This window comes from Megalobrama amblycephala, linkage group LG4, assembly GCF_018812025.1.
Source record: "Megalobrama amblycephala isolate DHTTF-2021 linkage group LG4, ASM1881202v1, whole genome shotgun sequence".
Taxonomy (NCBI): Eukaryota; Metazoa; Chordata; class Actinopteri; order Cypriniformes; family Xenocyprididae; genus Megalobrama; species Megalobrama amblycephala.
Genome location: NC_063047.1, coordinates 15,583,662 through 15,604,107, shown reverse-complemented (window position 1 = coordinate 15,604,107; position 20,446 = coordinate 15,583,662). Strand labels below are relative to the sequence as shown.

Sequence of the window (20,446 nt, the reverse complement as noted above, 5' to 3'; positions counted from 1 at the left end):
TAGGACATTTGTGCTGCGGTGAGCTGGGCATCACTGCACACATTTGTGAGATATTATAGACTGGGTGTGACTGAGCCATCTCTGGCTTATTCAGTGCTTGGTGTGTGAACGGTGCGTGATACATCTGTAAAGGCGTAATTGTGCTAACTGGAAGGCTGGTTCACAGAACATTGCAGTAGTCCAGTTTTAAGCTTTACAGTATATTCAAATAGGTACAGTATGGTCTGATTTTTATAATGGTGTTGTGTTAATTTGAATAGCATTGAGGTTTAACTGTTTAAGACTCAGAATACTATTTTACACTGTAATGTTGAGTAGAGTATTTTCTAAAATTATTTGAGGAAGATAACATCAATCCAGTGTGGAAACTTTATAGCAGAAATATTTGTGTGAATGCATTCAGTGAAGATGAGTATTACGTTTTATGGACCCTTTTTAACTTTTATGGAACCTTTAAGAGTTCAAATTTGAGAGATTCAAGACACTCTTGATAATCAGCACTCTTATGATATGAATAATAAGTGTATCATGCTGAAAAAAAAAAAAAAAAAAAAAAAATCACACAAAGTCTTATTATTTGATGAAATATGAGAGTTTATTAAGAAAGGTACGTTTACACTAAACATTCATATTATATGACTTCAGTAAATGCTCCTTTCAAGTTTTAAAGCTTCATTCTTCTTTGGCCTGGGAAATAAGGAAGAGGCAAACAGCCTTATTAGCAAAAATGTGCTCCATTTACATAATGAAGATAATACAGGTGTGCAAATGTCATACAGGACATGTAACATCAGCAAAATGCAATTGTCATAGTTCCACTATACTTCTGCGAAGAGGTAGTTTATGTATTTGGATAAACAAGTTTTAATAATGAAATAACTCATCTACCCAGTCTAACCTTTCCAGCATCACGGCTCTTAACTCTGAGCTTGTTGACCTGAGACTCAGAAATGTCAGCACGCTCCTCAGCCTCTTCCAGCTCATGCTGCACCTTCCTCAACTTGGACAGGTAACCATTGGCTTGCTCCTCCTAAAGTTTTTTTATTTTTTAAATATAATATAATATATGGCTCATGTATCATCAAATTAGCATTCAAATATAAATAATTACAGTGTCAAAATGTTCTATTAGGTTTTACATACCGCCTCTTCAGACTGCCTCTTGTAGGCTTTGACCTTCAGCTGCAGTTTGTCAACCAGATCCTGGAGTCTGGCGACGTTCTTCTTGTCCTCGTCAGTCTTCAAAAAATACACATATTTACTAGATTAAGTCTTGATCCTTTACTAAAAAATAGGTATTGTCAGTACATACAATATTATACGAACTCTTTTGTCTGAACAAACTTATGAGGAATATAGTCATACCTGATAAGTGAGCTCTTTCACTCTCCTCTCATATTTGCGGACACCCTTAACAGCATCAGCTCCACGTCTCTGCTCTGCTTCAACTTCAGTCTCAAGCTCACGAACCTATAGTAGAGATTATTTTTAATCAAACAATTCATTCATAATTTATAATATTATAACATACTTCACATTGCCCACATCATAACTATAAAGAGGCTTACTCTGGACTCCAGTTTCTGGAGTTGTTTCTTTCCTCCCTTCATGGCCAGATTCTCAGCCTCATCCAGACGGTGCTGCAGGTCCTTCACTGTGACCTCCAGATTCTTCTTCATCCTCTCAAGGTGAGAACTGGTGTCCTGCTCTTTCTTGAGCTCTTCTGCCATCATTGCAGCCTTTTGCGTGAATGCAGAAATTCATTAGTTCCACATTTTTTAAGTACACACGTGTCTTGGTGAGGCATTTGACTGCTACTGTTACTCACATCAGTGATGGCCTTCTTGGCCTTCTCCTCTGCATTTCTGGCTTCCTGTACTGTGTCATCAACTTCACTCTGGACATGAATAAGGTCAGCCTCAAGCTTCTTCTTGGTGTTCAGGAGACTTGTATTCTACAAAATGATTGGCAACAGTATGAACATTTTGAATGATGCTCTCAATTTCCTTAATTTCAGGGAAACAATATGCACTTACCTGAGAGTGCAGCAGCCCAACACGCTCGCTGATATCCACCAGCTCTTGTTCAGCCACTTTGCGGCCTCTCTCTGTCTGCTCTAGAGCACCTCTCAGCTCCTCAATCTCAGACTGCATCAGAGTGTTTCTGCGCTCCACCATGGCTACCTGCTCCTTCATGTCTTCCTGTCCTCTCTGGGCATCATCAAGGTGCAGTTGGGCATCCTGAACACAACAAAAGCTTTACAATGAGCTTTTGATGTGCTTTCTGTTGGGCTTTAAATATGTAAATGCTTTATCTATAGAGCTTATCTTCACATGCTTTTTCACATGTTAGATTATAAAAAAAATATGAATACATCCCAAAGTCAAAAAGATGTCACATACCTTGAGTTGTCCCTGAACGTTCCTGAGCTGTTTTTGGGCCTCAGCAGCCTGGCGATTGGCATGGCTTAGCTGAATCTCCATCTCATTAAGGTCTCCCTCCATCTTCTTCTTGATTCTCAGAGCATCATTCCTGCTCCTAACTTCAGAGTCCAGAGTGCTCTGCATGGATTCAATTACTCTCTGGCTGTTCCTCTTGATCTGTTCCATCTCCTCATCCTTCTCTGCAAGCTTCCTGTCAATCTCACTTTTGACCTGATTTAGCTCAAGCTGGACACGAAGAATCTTGGACTCCTCATGCTCCAGGGTGCCCTATGAAATATAAAAACTGCATTTAAATGTGAAAATGAAAATATATATTAACAACATAGTATAATGGTTCTAGCAAGAATTCCATATTGATCTTCAGATACTTACTTCAGCCTCCTCCAGGGCGGTCTGAATCTCTGCCTTCTCAGTCTCCACTGTCTTTTTGGCCTTTTCCAGCTCATGGATGCCTTTCCCAGTCTCACTTAACTGCTCTGTCAGATCTGAAATCTCCTCTATAGAAAGAAAAAAATATATAATCTTTATCATAATAAACATTCATTAATCATATGTGCTTACTTTTTAATGCTCACTGAGAATTAGAACATTATTTTTCTCTCTCTCTCTAATTTAATGGTTTCATTCTTACGCTGCAGATTCTTGTTCTCTCTCTTGATGGTCTCCAGTTGATCCAGACTTTCTTCATAGGAGTTCTTCATCTTGAACAGCTCAGTACTGAGTGAACGAGCCTCTTTCTGGGCACCTTCCAGCTCTGCCTGACCTTCCTCATATTTCTGCTTCCATTCTGCCAGGACCTTTAGTGGAGATATTTCAGGTTTGTTTAAAAAAAAAAATGAAACAAAGCCCATTCCAGCAATATTTTACAAAGAGAATATCATATGACTAAAATTGTTTACCTTGTCAAAGTTCTTCTGCTTCTTGTCAAGGTTAGCAGCCAAACCATTGGCTCTCTCCACATCAATCATGAGGTCCTCCACCTCAGCCTGTAGTCTCTGTTTGGTCTTCTCCAGAGATGCACATTTGGAGTTCACTGCCTCAACTTGTTCCTCTGCCTCTTGCAGACGCTGAGCCAGCTTCTTCCTGTTAAGTAATACACATTATTCTAAATTCTAATCTATAATATAGCTGTGAGAATTGAGAATATTATTCAATAATATACATACTTGGACTCTTCAAGCTCCTCAGTGCGCTGAATGGCATCAGTTTCATATTTGGTTCTCCATTGAGCAACCTCGCTGTTGGCCTTTGACATTCCCCGCTGCAGCTCAGCCTTTGCCTCCTGCTCTTCCTCAAACTGCTCACGGAGCAGGTCACAGTCATGACGGGCTGATTGTACAGCATGGGCCAGTGCGTTCTTAGCCTAGGAGACAAAGTCACATAATTATTAGCTAGTCTCTGCATTATAGTAATGTACAAGTATATGTATGTATTGATTATGCTGTATTACCTTAACCTCCTCTTCAATATGCCTCTTAAGCTCCTCAATTTGCTGAGTGAAAGCTTGTTTGCCTCTGGTGAGCTGAGAAACTAGAGCTTCCTTCTCCTCCAGCTGACGGCCAAATTCACCTGTATATTTTCAAATTCACTGTGTCAGATTGTGCTATGTCTCTATCAGTTCATTTCAAAACAAATGGATGTAAGATTTTATCAGTCAACATAAAAAAAATCCTCTAATAAGACTTTGTTACAGTCAGAAATTCACTGGTGAACAATAGTAATACACTATTATTGTTTTTTTATGATTATTGTTAATTATTGACATTAATTACTTTTGATATAATATTGATTTGTTCATGATTGGTCACAATTTGTCATTAGTTACCATTTTCAGTTTGAAATCTTGCTCTTTGAGCACTGAGATCATTTATCTGGCGACAGTTCTCGTCATTCTTGGACTTCATTTCACTAAATTGGTCCTCAAGTGTGCGGCACATCTTCTCAAGATTGCCCTGTAAATACAAAAGTCATTAGATATTTGAAAAAAAAACTTCTTGTTATATGTGACCCATGCTGGCGTCATATTGAGCGCATTTTCAAAAATGTATGATGTGGAAACAGACAAAAAGGATGATTTGTTGGAAGCAGACAAAAAAGGACTTAGCTACACCTATTTGAAGTCGATAGAGTTAGCAAAGTCAATTTTGAGAAAAATCTAGTTAAGATCATTTCGCAAGAGTATGCTTCACTTTACAACGTTGCCAAACTTGTGCTGAGGGGAAGTACCAGTTGTCAAGAAGCCAGCAGAGAAAAACTGCAATTTTTCATGATTATTAAAACAAAGGAAAGATTAAGGAAGGTACACCTCTCAGAAAACATACAAATAAAATTTTTGTAAAAACCTCAAATTTGACCAAAATCGTAATTTTTCAGTTGTTTTGCCTGTAGCTCGTAATTAGCTTGTGGGCATTTCGACTCATTTTGCAAGCACGGGTCACATATATTCTTCAGAATATTTCCCAACCTTTGCTTTGGCAACAGCTTCCATGTTGCTGGAAAGATCATCAATCTCCATTTTGTATTCACTCTTCTCCTTCTCAAGCTTCTGCTTGACACGCTGCAGGTTGTCGATTTGCTCTCCCAGCTCGGCCACACTGTCTGCCTGCTTCTTGCGTAGGGCAGCAGCTGTAGCTTCATGCTGGAGGGTGGACTCTTCAAGATCACGACGCAGCTTCTGGAATTCAGCTTCACGCTTCTTATTCATCTCGATCTGAGCAGAATTGGCTCCTCCAGCCTCCTCAAGCCTCTCACTGATCTCCTCAAGTTCCCTGGAGAGATCAGCTCTCTGCTTCTCAACCTTGGCACGAGCAGCACGCTCAGCCTCGATCTCTTCCTCCAGTTCCTCAATGCGAGCCTATGGTGGAAAATAGTTCATTAGATTTTGGGTGATAATGTACTTGATCATAATGATCATAATGTATAAAATCTCAAAATACCTGAAGCTCCTTGATCTTTTTTTGGAGTTGAGCACCCAGAGATTGTTCATCTTCTATCTTGCTAAGCAGCTGGCTTGTTTCAAAGTCTTTCCTGTGGGTGTTCAACAATAAGTAGTTTGTAAAAAAAAAAAAAAAAAAAAAAAAAAAAAAACGATAACACAACAATAAAAGTTTTCAATGTTTTCAAAGATTTTATGCTTTAATTACTTTTTTATTTTCTCATCAGATTGCTGCTTGTCATTCTCCAGGTCCATGACGGACTCTTGTGATAATTTCAGGTCTCCTTCAAGCTTTCTCTTGGCCCTCTCCAGGTCCATGCGGAGCTTCTTCTCTTGTTCAAGGGAACCCTCAAGCTACAGGAAAATGATATACAAAATATGGGAGGGCTCTGAGCTTGGAGTTTGGCCCGAACCTAGAGAACTCCCCCTGGTTCTGATAAGAATGGTTAGATCTAGAAGTGAGGTGATGGGGTGGTGGAGGGATGCTGATAAACTGTTAATGAACAGAGGTAAGTATGCTGTATATATATATATATATACCTCTTCTCGTTATTGAGTTGATCAACTGAATGCGCTTCTCTCGGGTTAATTAGGCAACATGCTTCTCCCGAACTTTGTTAATAATATGTAATTTAATATAATTAATTCACATAATCAACTCACATCATCAACTTGCTGCTCAAGCTTTGTCTTGGATTTGGTCAGGGTGTTGACTTTGTCCTCCTCGGCCTGAAGATCATCCAGTGTCTGCTGATGTGCCTCTTGGAGGGCTTTCTTCTCCTTCGTAAGCTTGGCAAGGCTCTCATCCTGAGATGTCATTTCCTCAGTCAAGTTCTTGACCTGTGTGATTTTTTTTTGTTTCAAGTGAGGTTATATTTTACAATGTATATTCTATATCAATATATAAGACGGAGATTAAATCTAATCTTAAACCAACTCAGTCTCCAACCTTATTCTCAGTGGCATGTTTTTCCTTCTCCACTTTAGCCAAGGTGAGCTCAAGGTCATCAATGTCTTTCTTCAGCTCAGAGCACTCATCCTCCAGTTTCCTCTTCTTGGCTGTCAGTTCAGCATTGATTTCTTCCTCATCCTCCAGTCTTTCAGTTGTCTCTTTGAGTTTACCTTCAAGCTGGATTTTGCTCTTGATCAGACCCTCACACCTCTCCTCAGCATCTGAGAGATTCTCAGTTTCCTGTTAGTAAAATAGATTGCTATTTCATTGGAAACCACATTGCTCATTTTAATGGAGCCAAAATCAGTTAATTCAAGTAGAAATACTCACAGATGCTACTTGCAGCTGCAGATCATTTTTCTCTTGCAGCAGTGATACCATCTTCTCTTCAAGCTCCTTCTTTTTGGCTTCAGACTTAGCCAAAGCCTCTTTGCATTTTATAAAGTCCTCTTTCATGCCCGACAGCTCCTTCTCAGTCTCGGCACTCTTCAGCAGAGGCTTAATCTTGTAGTAAACCTTCATCCATGGCCAGTGTTTGACATTCATGAATGAGCGGATGTTGTATTGGATAGTGTAAATGGACTCCCTGTGAATAATTCATCATTAAATGGCATAATTATCATTATTTACTGTTTACACAGTTATCATTGATGTCACCTTTACTCATGACAATACTCACCTCCTCTCCGTCATTTTCACATACTCCTTCCTCATCACGTAGCCACGGCAGAGAGCCTGAGTCATTGTGACCAGAGTAGCCAGTTTCTCATCACGCATCTCCTCAAGAGTACCCAGAAGACCAGCTTTGAAGAACACCTGAATTTATGTAAAACAATAAATCAAAAGATATTGATTTAATCTGTATAGGCTAAATGATCATAATCAGAGAATCTTTGAAAGTTCACTGCTGAATATGAACCTTTGTGTGTCCAAATCTGTACTCATCATGAGGAACGTCGATGGATCCCAGGAGTTTCTCACTCGCCTTCTTGTTATCCATAAACTGTCCTTCAGGGATAACACCAGCATTCAGCACCTTGTATCTGTGGAAAATTTATCAAAATACTTCATTTCTTTTAATTAGGAGACTCCTACAGGAAATGGTATTTTCATGTGGTTTAATTTACCTCTGCTTAAAGTCACCATATTGGATTCTGCTGGGGAAGCCCTTTCTGCAGATTCTGATACCCTCCAGTACACCGTTACACCTCAGCTGGTGGATAACCAGGAAGTTCTCCATGAGACCTATAACGAACAGTTTACACCATGAACTTGGTAAATTAACTTCATCATATATATTGAGTGCCAGAATTTCTGTCATGACAACTCTCGGAGTGTTTATTGCTTCTGCTGCTGTAGGTTATTGCTGCTGCAGAGCAAGTACGTGACTTGCTACTGCCAATACATACACGGCACACTGCTGTGAGCAAGTAAGAGATGCTGCTGCTGTACAATATAGCGTAAATGAATTATCCCCAGCAGATCTATACAGGGAGAGCTGGGGAAGGTGGAGGGTTTCTGAAGCGCTGCTAGGCATGCCACCAAAATGTTTTGAAGGTTGAGCACGCAAGCTCATTGGCTACTGATACAGCAGGAACCAATCAGCTGTGCCCTATAGATAATGATGTGATTACGAGCAGGTTGATTTAAAGGACCTATTAGCCTGCGCCATCTAGAGTTTCATGGCAGAACTTTGTATATCTTAAGTCTTTAATACTTTACCTGGAGTCTTGGACTCATTAGGAATCAGACAGCGCACAAAGTGAGGGTGAGTGCTCCTCAAGTTGGTCATGAGTTTGCCCAAGTTCTCCTGTGGAGAATAGAAAAGGGTTGGCATGCTTTGTATTTCATTTTTTTCCTCAAGTACAGCAATATTGCTGTGATGTCATCTTTATACATACCCTGAACTGGGAGGACACAGTCTGCATGGATCCACCCTTCTTCTTGCCACCCTTTTTAGTAGTATCTATTGATATGCAAATATAAAGCAACATGTATAAATGCAAAAAAAAAGAAAAAATTTTGGTTAATTTGTTGTTGTTGTTTTGGTTTTTTTTTCTTTACCTTCAACAACAGCTGGGTAGAGAGAAGCCAGCAGTTTGTTAGAAGACTTCTGGTACAGCTGCAGAACAGATTCATTCAATGGATCCTTGTTCTTGTCCAACCAGCCAGTGATGTTGTAGTCTACAGTTCCAGCGTAGTGAACCAGGGAGAAGTGGGCTTCGGCCTTGCCTTTGGCAGGCTTTGGTTTCTGGAAAGCATTGTTTTTGCCAAGATGCTGATCATACAGCTTGTTCTTGAAGGAAGTGTCTGAAGCCTTGGGGAACATGCACTCCTCTTCAAGGATGGAGAAGATACCCATGGGCTGTTTATAAAAGAATGTTGTTTATTACAAAAAATATGACATTTTGAGAATAGACAGTGGCATTGAATAAATTCATAAACCATTAAAAACCTTCTCAATGAGCTCAATGCAAGAAGCCAAGTCCATGCCGAAGTCAATGAACTCCCAAACAATGCCCTCCTTCTTGTACTCCTCTTGTTCCAGCACAAACATGTGGTGGTTGAAAAACTGTTGCAGTTTCTCATTGGTGAAGTTGATGCACAGCTGCTCCATGCTGTTGTACTGGAGGAAAAAATAACAGAAACATTTACTGACTTCTGAATATGATTCAATGTGACATAAAATAAAATAATCATTCTTACATCAAAGATCTCAAAGCCAGCAATATCCAGCACGCCAATGTAGAAATTTCTTTGTTGTTTTGTGTCCAACATCTGGTTGATACGAATGACCATCCACAAGAACATCCTCTCATAGATAGATTTGCCCAAGGCGCTGACAGAGTTGTACACCTGTAGAATAGATATTTAATTCTGCTTCTGCAATAATTAGCCAGATTTTTGGTTGAACACATGGACATGCTGGAAATGTTACTATACCTGTTGCACGGTCTGACCTTTGGTCACAAACTCATTTCCGACCTTGACTCTGGGGTAGCACAAACCCTTTAGCATTTCAGCAGAGTTCAAACCCAGAAGGTAGGCGATTTTGTCAGCCTCTGTTAAAAACATTTTAAAATAAATTGTCTTAGCTCTACAGAGTCTTTTGTGTATGTGTAAAATTATAATAATTCAGGCACCAGGTACTTTTACTTTTATTTTTAGATGTATTGATATGCACAGCAATGCATACTTCTAATTTATATTTACACTAAACATTTTACGCACATTTGATGCAGCTGTTACTATTTTAAAGCCCAGGATAAAACAGAAGCACTAAGACTGGTCTCAAGATATATTGCAAAAAGCACACAAGTCTCACCCTCTGTGCCGTCAGGCTCAGCCTGCTCCTCACGCTGCTTCTGTTTAAACTTCATGTTACCATGATGAAGCACAGCTCCAGTGAACTTGTAAATGCCCATTTTCTCCTCGTTACTGAAACCCAGAATGTCAATAGCATCCTGTAAATTACAGAGAAGAATGAGATTTATGATTTGCCATTTATATAGAATAATTCAATATTCAAACAGAAATGACTCACATCAGTAGCATCCAGCTCCACTTTATCATCAATGCTGGCCACTGTGATCTGACCCTGACTGCACATGGGGAAGTCATAGGGGTTGGTGGTGAGGAGCGTCATTTCTGTAAAATACACAGATTTTAAAAGAGTATCTTACAATATTATCTGGCATTGAAACATTGAATGAAATATGTGCACCTACCAATCAGCTCAGGCTTATGGTTGGTCATCATCTGGTAGAAGATGTGGTAGCCTCTCTCATCTGGAAGCTGGAATGACACTCTAGACTTCTCCAGCAGATCTGTTAAGAGAATGTACTTGAGTCACAATCATCTGAACAGTGACAGACAAAGACAAATGTGCAGGATTTATCAGTGAAATCGTGTCCACCTACATGTCTCAATGTCAGCACTAGCCAGTTTTCCAGTTGTACCAAAGTGAATTCTGATAAATTTACCCTGTTTAAAACAAAATAGCATAATACATAAATAATAATAATCTCTTTACAGAAAACTCTGTATAGAAAAAACTAACACAACTGACCATCTGTACTGTAAATAAACAGTGGTTAACTTACAAAACGAGAGGAGTTGTCATTTCTCACAGTCTTGGCATTACCATAAGCCTCAAGCAGAGGGTTGGCAGCAATGATCTGGTCCTCAAGAGAGCCCTGTGATGTTTGAAGGGTTTTCAGTTATTTATTATTATCATGTCTAAAGACTGCTTGCAGGCATTTCACAAATTCACATATCATATAGTTTGTGTAAATTAACATCTTTCAAAAAAATATATATGACATAGTTGATGACTCATGACTCATACAGTACCTTTATTTTACCCTCTTTCTTCTTTTCACCACCACCTGACACTGCAACTGTGGCAAAGTACTGGATGACACGTTTGGTGTTCACAGTCTTTCCAGCACCGGATTCTCCACTGGTTTATGAGAGATTAGAAAACAGAAGATTAAAAGACATGTAGACTTTTCAAAGTATATTCAGAAGTTCATTTCTAAATTCTATTTTGTAAATATCTCCATAAAGATTTGCCATCTACATTATACTTTCAATTTTTAATTTTTGTCATGGTCTGAGATTAAATGAAAATACTTACGTAATCAGGACAGACTGGTTTTCTCTATCTGTTGATTGTAATTTGTAAAATATCCAGTAAATCCTTCTTATATTAACAGCGTCATCTAATTCACCTTAAAGAATTCTATACAATTCAATTCCATAATGTCTTACCAGTCTGCATAAACTGATAGGCGTTGTCAGAGACAGAGAAGATGTGGGGAGGGGCCTCCATACGCTTTTTGCCTCTGTAAGCAGTCACCACTTCTGGATCATACACTGGGAGCATCTTGTAGGGGTTCACAGTTGCGCAGAAGAGCCCAGAGTAGGTCTGAAATGAGTAGAGAAGTGGTCAGATTGCAACAACACAGACAAAATGAACTTAAATCCTGTTTTATATTGTTTCAGAACCTACGTAGATCATCCATGCAGCATAACGCTCTTTGAGGTTATACAGCACAGAGGCTTCATTGAGATGGGTCATCATGGCCATGTCCTCAATCTTGTCATACTTGGGAGGATTCATTGGGTAGACATCTTCTTCCTTAGCAACTCTCTCCTATAAATTTGATAAATTAGATATTAGATATAAAAGAAAACAATGTAATAATAATTTAATGAGCATCTATATGAAATGGAAATTAAAACTCACCTCCTTAGTGTCAAGCAAATTCAACTGTGACTTTGGCCACCATCTTTGCTCTTAATTGTTCCCTTGAGGTACAACTCTTTGACATCAGCCACATAGCAGGCAGTTCTTGGCATCAAATGGTTTGCTCTGAGCCTCGATTCTCTCCCTCTCAGGCTTACGAAGGTAAATGGCAGCCTTGCCATACGCGGCCATCTCCGCGTCCGTACTCATGGTGGCGGACTTACTAAAGAGAGAAAAGATAAAATTATCCTTTTAAAAATTTCATAAATATTCCATGTAACAATAAAGGCAAGACTCATGAAATGAAACACATGAATTGTGTTAGGAAAGAGACATATTCCTAAGTTTAAGGTTTACACATGAATACAGACACATAAATACAATACTAGATAAACATTTAGATAGCAAGCAAGAAGCAGGTAAGGGGCCCATTAAAGGCAAAAATGTTGATTGAATATGTCTTTCTGGTGATGAAATTGATATGCTGTTGTCAGGGGACAGGACAGGAATATATGAATTGTGGTATATATGAAGTTTCAGTTCAATACAGAGATTCTCACTGTCGATTCATGAGTCTCACTTAGTGGACTTTCTGCTTGAGCATCCTCCGGCTACGAGTATGAATGGAACAGACATTAAATTACATGTGTGTACTCAACTAATGCTCACAATACCCTATTTTGGGTAAAAAGAGGAAAAATAATACCTCTCTCTAAAGAGAGAAGTTTTTCTCCACTGTAGATAAGTGTACTAAAGTTTTTTTTTATCAGTGGATGCATAAGATTTACTGACAAAAATTAAGAAATTACTGCCAAGATTTTTTTTTTTTTTTTATCATAATAATTTAATATTTTATGATGAAATTTAGACCTTTCTATATTTATGCAAATGCCATCATGGATTATGATAGCAACACTGCATAACAATTTTGAATTTAATTGAATTTAATCAGACCAACAGTTCTGTAGTTAGAGCCAATTTCATGTTTTGCTCTATTATACCATCATCAGTTGTCCCTTTCCTGCTTCTTATTCTGTTTCAAAAGAAATGTGTCAAATTTAATAGTTATGGCCACTTATATTTATATGCACATTAATAGTTGACATATATGTATACAGTATATCATGACAGAAATTCAGGTCATAGGGAGCAATCGACTCAGCATGAGTTTTGTTGTTTCTTACAGTTTTAAAGTTATTAGCATGATTGCAAGTCTCCACATTTGCAGTGTTTCATGTTCAGACTGTCCTCTATGTTTGTGCCAAATTTGTATAACTTTCCCACAAACGGTTCTATGGGCTCTTATAGACTCAAAAGTGGAAGAAGAAAAACAGAGTATAATAACATGATAAAATACAATAGGTGTCTATGCTTGGCCCCTAAAAATACAGTAAATAAAGGGTCAATGGGACCCAGTCCTTAAATTCATCTTACTAATACATTTAAACATATTTCTTTGTAAATAAATTACACAAGTTTTTTAAAGCAGCATGCTTTACCAGTTTTCATCTATGATACAGACTATAACAACTGTTTTCCTCTACCCTAATCCACACATTGAATCAAACCCACTTGCCTTTTGTCCTTGAGACCAGATGAAATTTTCACTACCCTTGAATTGCAAAAAAAAACAATTCATTAAAATATATTAATATAAATAAAAATACAATTACTTTAAGTGCAAATGCATAAGTGATGATGATAAAATGCCTTTCAGTCACAGTCAGCATAGGCTCTTACCACTGGATGGAACTTCTGAGGTCTTCTGCATCTCTTCTGGTCTATCCTCTTGGCTTTTATAGACGCTGTTCATGCACACCAAGCAGAATCTGTACATGGGCATATATTCTGACTTATTTTTTTAGAAATTTATGGACAGACTCACAGACATCCTATCTGATGGAATCAGTCATAAGTCAAACCTTTATTGCTTTATTGCTTAAATATTTCTCTGACTACTGCACAGCTAAGGTCACAGCTTCTATCTCAAAGTTCATGTGTTATTATTTATTTTTAGTCTATTAATAACATGACACACTGAAGTAAATAAATCCTTTTTTGGGAAGAGGGTACATTCGGAACTCATGAGAGTTGGTACATGAATGACCCTTAGCATTTTCTTGGCAGCCAGGCACATCTTGTCTTTTTGTTTTTTAAAAAGGCTAAATACAACCACACCGCAATAAAGTTAGTTCCACGGAGGTAAAGCAAGAGCTGTAATGTGATTTTCTCACTATTGATTAAAAACAGTGATGATAAATATTCAAAAAATGTTCAAAACGAAAAAGCATTCTCTTCTAAAAAGCATCCCTTTGTTACTCTTTCTGCAAATGTTCAAAGGTTACATGTCTTGGTCATCAACAGCCACAGTCTAAGCCTCAGCCACATGGAGACTAAAATGAGTTTGAGATTCGCATAGCAACACCCTAGCAACCACCCAGAAAACCCTAGCAACTGTGTAGCAACACCCAAGCAACCACCCAGAAAACCCTAGAAACTGTGTAGCAACACCCTAGCAACCACCCAGAGTACCATAGCAACCACATAGAAATGTCCCTGGAACCACCCAGAGAAACCTAGCAAGCGCATAGCAATACCCTAGCAACCACCCCAAACACCCAAGCAACAGCATAGCAAAACCCTAGCATCCACAGAGAACACCCTAGCAACTGTGTACATATGCCCTTGAAACCACACTGATCAAACCAACTACATAGTAACACCCTAGCAACCACCCAGAACACCTTAGCAACCATGTAGCAATGCCCTTGAAACCACAACGAACACCCTAACAACAGCATAGCAACACTCTAGCAATGACCCAGAACACCCTAGCACCTGTGTAGCAACACCCTTGAAACCATATAGCAACACTCTAGCATCCACCCTGAGTACCCAAGCATCCGCATACCAAAACCCTAGCAACCACCCAGAACACCCTAGTAACAGTATAGCAACGCCCTTGAAACCACAATGAACACACTAGCAACCACCCTGAGTACCCTTGAAACCACACTGATCACCTTCGCAACCGTGTAGCAACGCCCTTGAAACCACCCAGAGTACCCTAGCAACCATATAGCAAAACCCTAGCAATCACCCAGAGTACCCTAGCAACCATATAGCAAAACCCTAGCAACCACCCAGAGTACCCTAGCAACCACATAGCAACACCCTTGTAACCATCCAGAGTACCCTAGCAACCATGTAGCAATGCCCTTGAAACAACACTGAACCCCCTAGCACCTGCATAGTAACACCCTAGCAACCACCCTGAGTACCCTAACAACCACATAGCAACATCCTAGCAACCACCCAGAACACCTTAGCAACCATGTAGCAATGCCCTTGAAACCACAAAGAACACCCTAACAACCGCAGAGCAACACCCTAGCAACCACCTAGAACACCTAAGCAACCATGTAGCAATGCCCTTGAAACCACAATGAACACCCTAACAACCACATAGCAACCCTAGCATCCACACTGAGTACCCTAACAACCACATAGTAACCACCCAGCAACACCCTTGAAAACACATAGCAACACCCTAGCAACCACCCAGCAGACCTTAGCAACCGCATAGCAACACCCTTGAAACTACACTGAAAACCCTAGCAACCGCATAGTAATACCCTAGCAACCACCCTGAGTACCCTAACAACCACATAGCAACACCCTAGCAACCAGCCAGAACACCTTAGCAACCATGTAGCAATGCCCTTGAAACCACAATGAACACCCTAATAAACGCATAGGAACACCTTAGCATCCACCCTGAGTATCCTAGCAACCACATTGCAACACCCTAGCAATCACCCAGCAAACCCTAGCAACCGCATAGCAACACCCTACCAACTGCCCAGAATAAAATGCTCTGATACCAAAAATCAATACCACGCAGCATGTACAGTACAGTGCTTGTCAGTTGTTGGTATCAAAGCATTTTAATGAGCACAAGTACACAAGCGGAGTAATGGCCCAATATGAACTATCTATCAGACAACAGAAGGCATGTAGTAGATTGTGTACAAAGGATTTTCAGCAAAGTTTTGATCATGTCAATAATTTAAAGGCCTTAGAAGTTTGTGTTGCAAATATGATACAGTAGAATTAACAGAACAGTAGTAGGTAGTTTACCGTTTAGCAATCAACTATCCCATTTCACCACAGAAGAAACAAACAAAAGCAAATCCTCAGGCCTGCTCAATAGAATAGTGCAGGTATGACGTCAGAACCCGGAAGACTAATTCGCTGCTGGTTCCTTTGAGATTTTCCTATGGGGTTTTATAATGCGGTTTTTCAATTTATGAGTAAAACAAAGCCTGTGGTAAACATAATTTGACGATACTTTGATATTTTGTTCTACAACGTAAACTGCACACACTCACACCCCAAGCTGTCTTATCTAGTTACTTATTGTGATGGGCGGGACGGGGCGAGGGCCGTGAGGGAACGGTTCAAGGCCAACGACGTGAGCGTCAGCTGCGCGGTGCACTGGTCTCGTATCTCTCACGGAGGAGCTCCGGAAGCATAAAAGGAGGAGATACAACAGTAATGGACGAGAGAGGACCAGGCCTGGATTTTATATAATGTTTATTTTATATATTAAAGTTTGTGAATGTTCGCCGGTTCCCGCCTCCTCCTTCCTGTAAGAACTAACCTTACTACATTGGAGCCGAAGCCTGGGAGGAAGAAGAGACATGCTGTCGGAAAGCCCTCGCTGCTGAGGGGGATCGAGGTGCTGAGGAGGTTGGGCAGCGCGGGAGTGTGAAGACTGCAAGTGGCTGCCCGAGGCAGTGGTGCTGGAGCGATTGATCAACAGGTGGGACAGAGAACTCGCTGCCATGCTCCTGGGTCAAGGTGGGGTGGCTGCCGTCTGAGAGAGAGCGGAGGGGTCACCGCCGTTCGCCGTGGGCCGGAGCCTGCTGCCGTCCGCCATAAAGGGGAAGAGCAGGGAACGGGGGACTCGCTGCCGGCTGCCCTCAGCCAGAGGAGCCATCGTTGGCCGCCAGGGAGCGGAGGAGGACTGGCCCCCGGGGGGAGTAGAGCGCAGTCTTGTGGTTACCCCCTGGTCTGCGAGGGGCGATGGGGGCATGTGATGAGCAGGGTGGGGCAAGAGCCGTGAGGGAACGGTGCGAGGCCGCAGCTGCGTGTTGCACCGGTCTCGTATCTCTCACGGAGGAGCTCCGGAAGCATTAAAGGAGGAGCGACAACAGTGAAGGACGAGAGAGGACCAGGCCTGGATTTTATGTTTTATTATGTTTGTGTGGTCGGCAGATGTCCATGAGGGTCTGCCAGCATTTACTTTTATTTTGTATTTGTTTATTTTATATATTAAAGTTTGTGAACATTCACTGGTTCCCGCCTCCTCCTTCCCATATCAACTAACCTTACTACACTTATAAAAAAAATTTATGTTTTCAAAAATGAACATAACTGCTTTAAAATTTGTGTTCTTGCTATAGGTGTGTGTAATTTACGTTGTCTAACAAAACATCAAAGTATAAATTATGTTTACCACAAGCTTTATTTTAGACATAAATTGAAAAACCCCATAGGAAAATCGTCTCGGTTACGTATGTAACCCTCGTTCCCTGAAGGAGGAAACGGAGACGTACGTCAGTAGTGACTGACGAATTGGGATATTGTTAGAGAGCCCCTATCAGCTTCGAGAGAACTAAAACAAGCCAATGAACATTGGCGTGCGATATTTGCATAATGCGCACCTCCCCTAACAGGTGGATATAAATAGGAAGCAGATGTAATCGCACTCTGTTTTTCGCTGAGGAGACAACTGGTGTCCGCACTGCAGTGAGGGTACAGAAACTGTGGCGACGGGATGTACGTCTCCGTTTCCTCCTTCAGGGAACGAGGGTTACATACGTAACCGAGACGTTCCCTTTCAGTCGGTCACGTTCGGCGTACGTCAGTAGTGACGACGAATTGGGATCCCAAATAAAGCGCCACAGTTACGAAACCCCTTCCAGTGCCCAGCGCAGGCTCTAGCCACCCGTCGCACCAAAGGGAAGGTGAAGGGGGCGAGCTTACGCCAGGAGAGTCTACTGCTGTTCCGACATACCCACTAAGTAGGCGCTGCGGAGACCACTACCTACCCTGTGGGGAAGGAATTTACGTGGGAAACACATATGGACTGGCCCGTAGGGCAGTACGCATACAAAGTCCCTGGGATAGCTCCACCTGAATAGGGTGACAGCAGAGCTGGCTCTGCTAAGGGAAAGACACGGGCTCACCGTAGGGAGTTTAACCGTGGAGAATACACATTCGGAATCACTCACGTGGAGGGATCGCAACATATGGAACCCAACCAACAGACAACGTCAGTGACGGATGTTGGTCTGGCATCAGACACTCCGCAATGTCCGAGCCGAAGGGAGAGACAGAGGAACTCGACAGGATTCGCCAACGGGGAACACAAGTAGAGTAAGGATGCACATATCCGGCCCAGGGGGCGGGAGTGGCATTGCAAGCTGACACTTAGAACGGGTTCAACGCGTCTACCGGCTGGTGGAAGCGAGTACACGGGAAGATACCGGCTCTACACGTAAGCTATAAAACCTAGCAAACGTGTTCAGTGTCGCCCAGCCCGCAGCTCTACAGATATCTGTCAGCGAGGCGCCATGAGCCAGTGCCCAGGAAGAAGCCACTTCTCTGGTGGAATGGGCTCTCAACCTGAACAGGCATGGCACGCCCTGGGAATCGTAAGCCAGGGCAATGGCATCCACTATCCAGTGGGCCATCCTCTGCTTGGAGACAGCCTTTCCCTTCTGCTGGCCTCCATAACAGACAAAGAGCTGGTCTGAGGTCCTAAAGCTTCGAGTCCTATCCACGTAAACGTGCAGAGCGCAAACTGGACAGAGCAAAGCTAGGGCTGTGTCTTTTCCGAAGGCAGCGCTTGCAGGTTCACTACCTGATCTCTGAAGGGAGTGGTAGGAACCTTGGGCACATATCCGGGCCGGGGTCTCAAGATGACGTGAGAATCCCCAGGTCCGAATTCCAGGCACGATTCGTTGACTGAAAATGTGTACACTCAAGCACAGGACAGCGGCCCCACTGAAACTGTTTCAGAGGCTCCTGGGGCATATGGCATCCACTGCCGCGGTCACGCCGCTTGGATTGCTTCATATGAGGCCGCTTCAACACTGGCTCCACGGCCGGGTCCCGAGATGGGCATGGCAACGCGGCACGTTCCGTGTTCCTGTGACACTGAGCTGCCGCCGTACTCTCACCCAATGGTCAGACCCCTCGTTCCTGCGGGCAGGTGTTCCCCTCGACCAGGTGTCCAGGCATGTGGTGGTTCACACAGTTGCCTCGACCTTGGGGTGCCACGTACAACGGGCATGCAGCTTCAGGTCTGTGGATGGGGCCTCAGCTGCAGTGGCATATCAATTGCCTCGAGTTGCTGGCAGTTCATCTTGCACTGGGCCGCTTCAAGGAGCTGCTGACAGGCAAGCACGTTCTAGTCCGTTCAGACAACATAGCGACCGTGGCGTACATCAACCATCAAGGTGGTCTACGCTCCGGTCGCGTGTCGCAACTCGCCCGCCATCTCTTGTTTTGGAGTCAGAAGCATCTGAGGTCGCTTCATGCCATTCATGTCCCAGGTGTGCTCAACCGTGCAGCCAACGAGCTCTCACGGCAGCCTCCACTTGCAGGCGAATGGAGACTCCATCCCCAGGCGGTTCAGCTGATTTGGCAGCACTTCGGCGAGGCACAGATAGATCTGTTTGCCTCCCAGGAGACTGCCCATTGCCAGTGGTTCTATTCCCTGACCGCGGGCACTCTCGGCACGGATGCCCTGGCACACAGCTGGCCCCGGGGCCTTCGCAAATATGCGTTCTCCCCAGTGAGCCTTCTTGCACAACTCTTGTGCAAAGTCAGGGAGGACGAGGAGCAGGTCTTGTTGGTGGCCCCGTACTGGCCCACCCGGACCTGGTTTTCAGACCTAATGCTCCTCGCGACAGTCCCTCCTTGGCCCATTCCTCTGAGGAAGGATCTTCTGACTCAGAGAGGGGGCACCCTATGGCACCCGCGTCCCGACCTGTGGAACCTCCACATGTGGTTCCTGGACGGGATGCGGGGATTTTAAGTGATCTCCTGCAAGCGGTTGTAGACACTATCACTTCCGCTAGAGCTCCTTCTACTAGGAACCTCTATGCGCTGAAGTGGAACCTGTTCGTTTAATGGTGTTCCTCTCACCGAGAGGACCCCCGATCTTGCTCGGTTAGATCCGTGCTTTCCTTCCTGCAAGAGGGGTTGGAGCGAAGGCTGTCTCCCTCCACCATAAAGGTGTATGTTGCCGCTATTGCCGCACATCACAATGCAGTTGAAAGACAAAACAAATTTCTCCTGGCCCTCCTCTGGGAGTGGGAGAGATGATGGAATCCTCTCCCTAAGAGCTGCACCTTCCTCCTCCAGGTCGCCCGTCTCAGGATCGCGACTTCCTCGATCTCTTGCCACCTGGCTTGGCCTGAGCAGGCTGGGCGCTCCGTCCGCGGCCGGCTCCCTGCTGTTTGGCTGGTGGAGGCTGCTGCTTTGCCAACTTAGCAGGGGCGGAGGACGACGCGGGCGGGCGCCCTCGGCGACGAGCAGGCTGAGGTTGCGCCACCGGTGGGGTGGAGGCAGCAGCTGGCCGGCGGGGCAGGACATGTTTGATCGCCTCAGCCTGCTTCTGGGCGGCGGAGAACTGTTGGGCGAAGCTCTCCACCGCGTCGCCGAAAAGGCCGGCCTGGGACACAGGGGAGTCCAGGAACCGATATTTATCGGTCTCCCTCATGTCAGCCAGGTTCAGCCATAAGTGGCGCTGCTGGAATACGAGCGTAGCCATCGCTTGACCAACAGAG

The 20,446-nt window shown here is 42.9% G+C and overlaps 1 pseudogene; it reads right to left on the bottom strand.

The window, feature by feature from the left end:
- Window positions 1–576: 576 nt before the first annotated feature.
- Window positions 577–13,338, bottom strand: LOC125266788 (annotated as a pseudogene).
- Window positions 13,339–20,446: the final 7,108 nt, after the last annotated feature.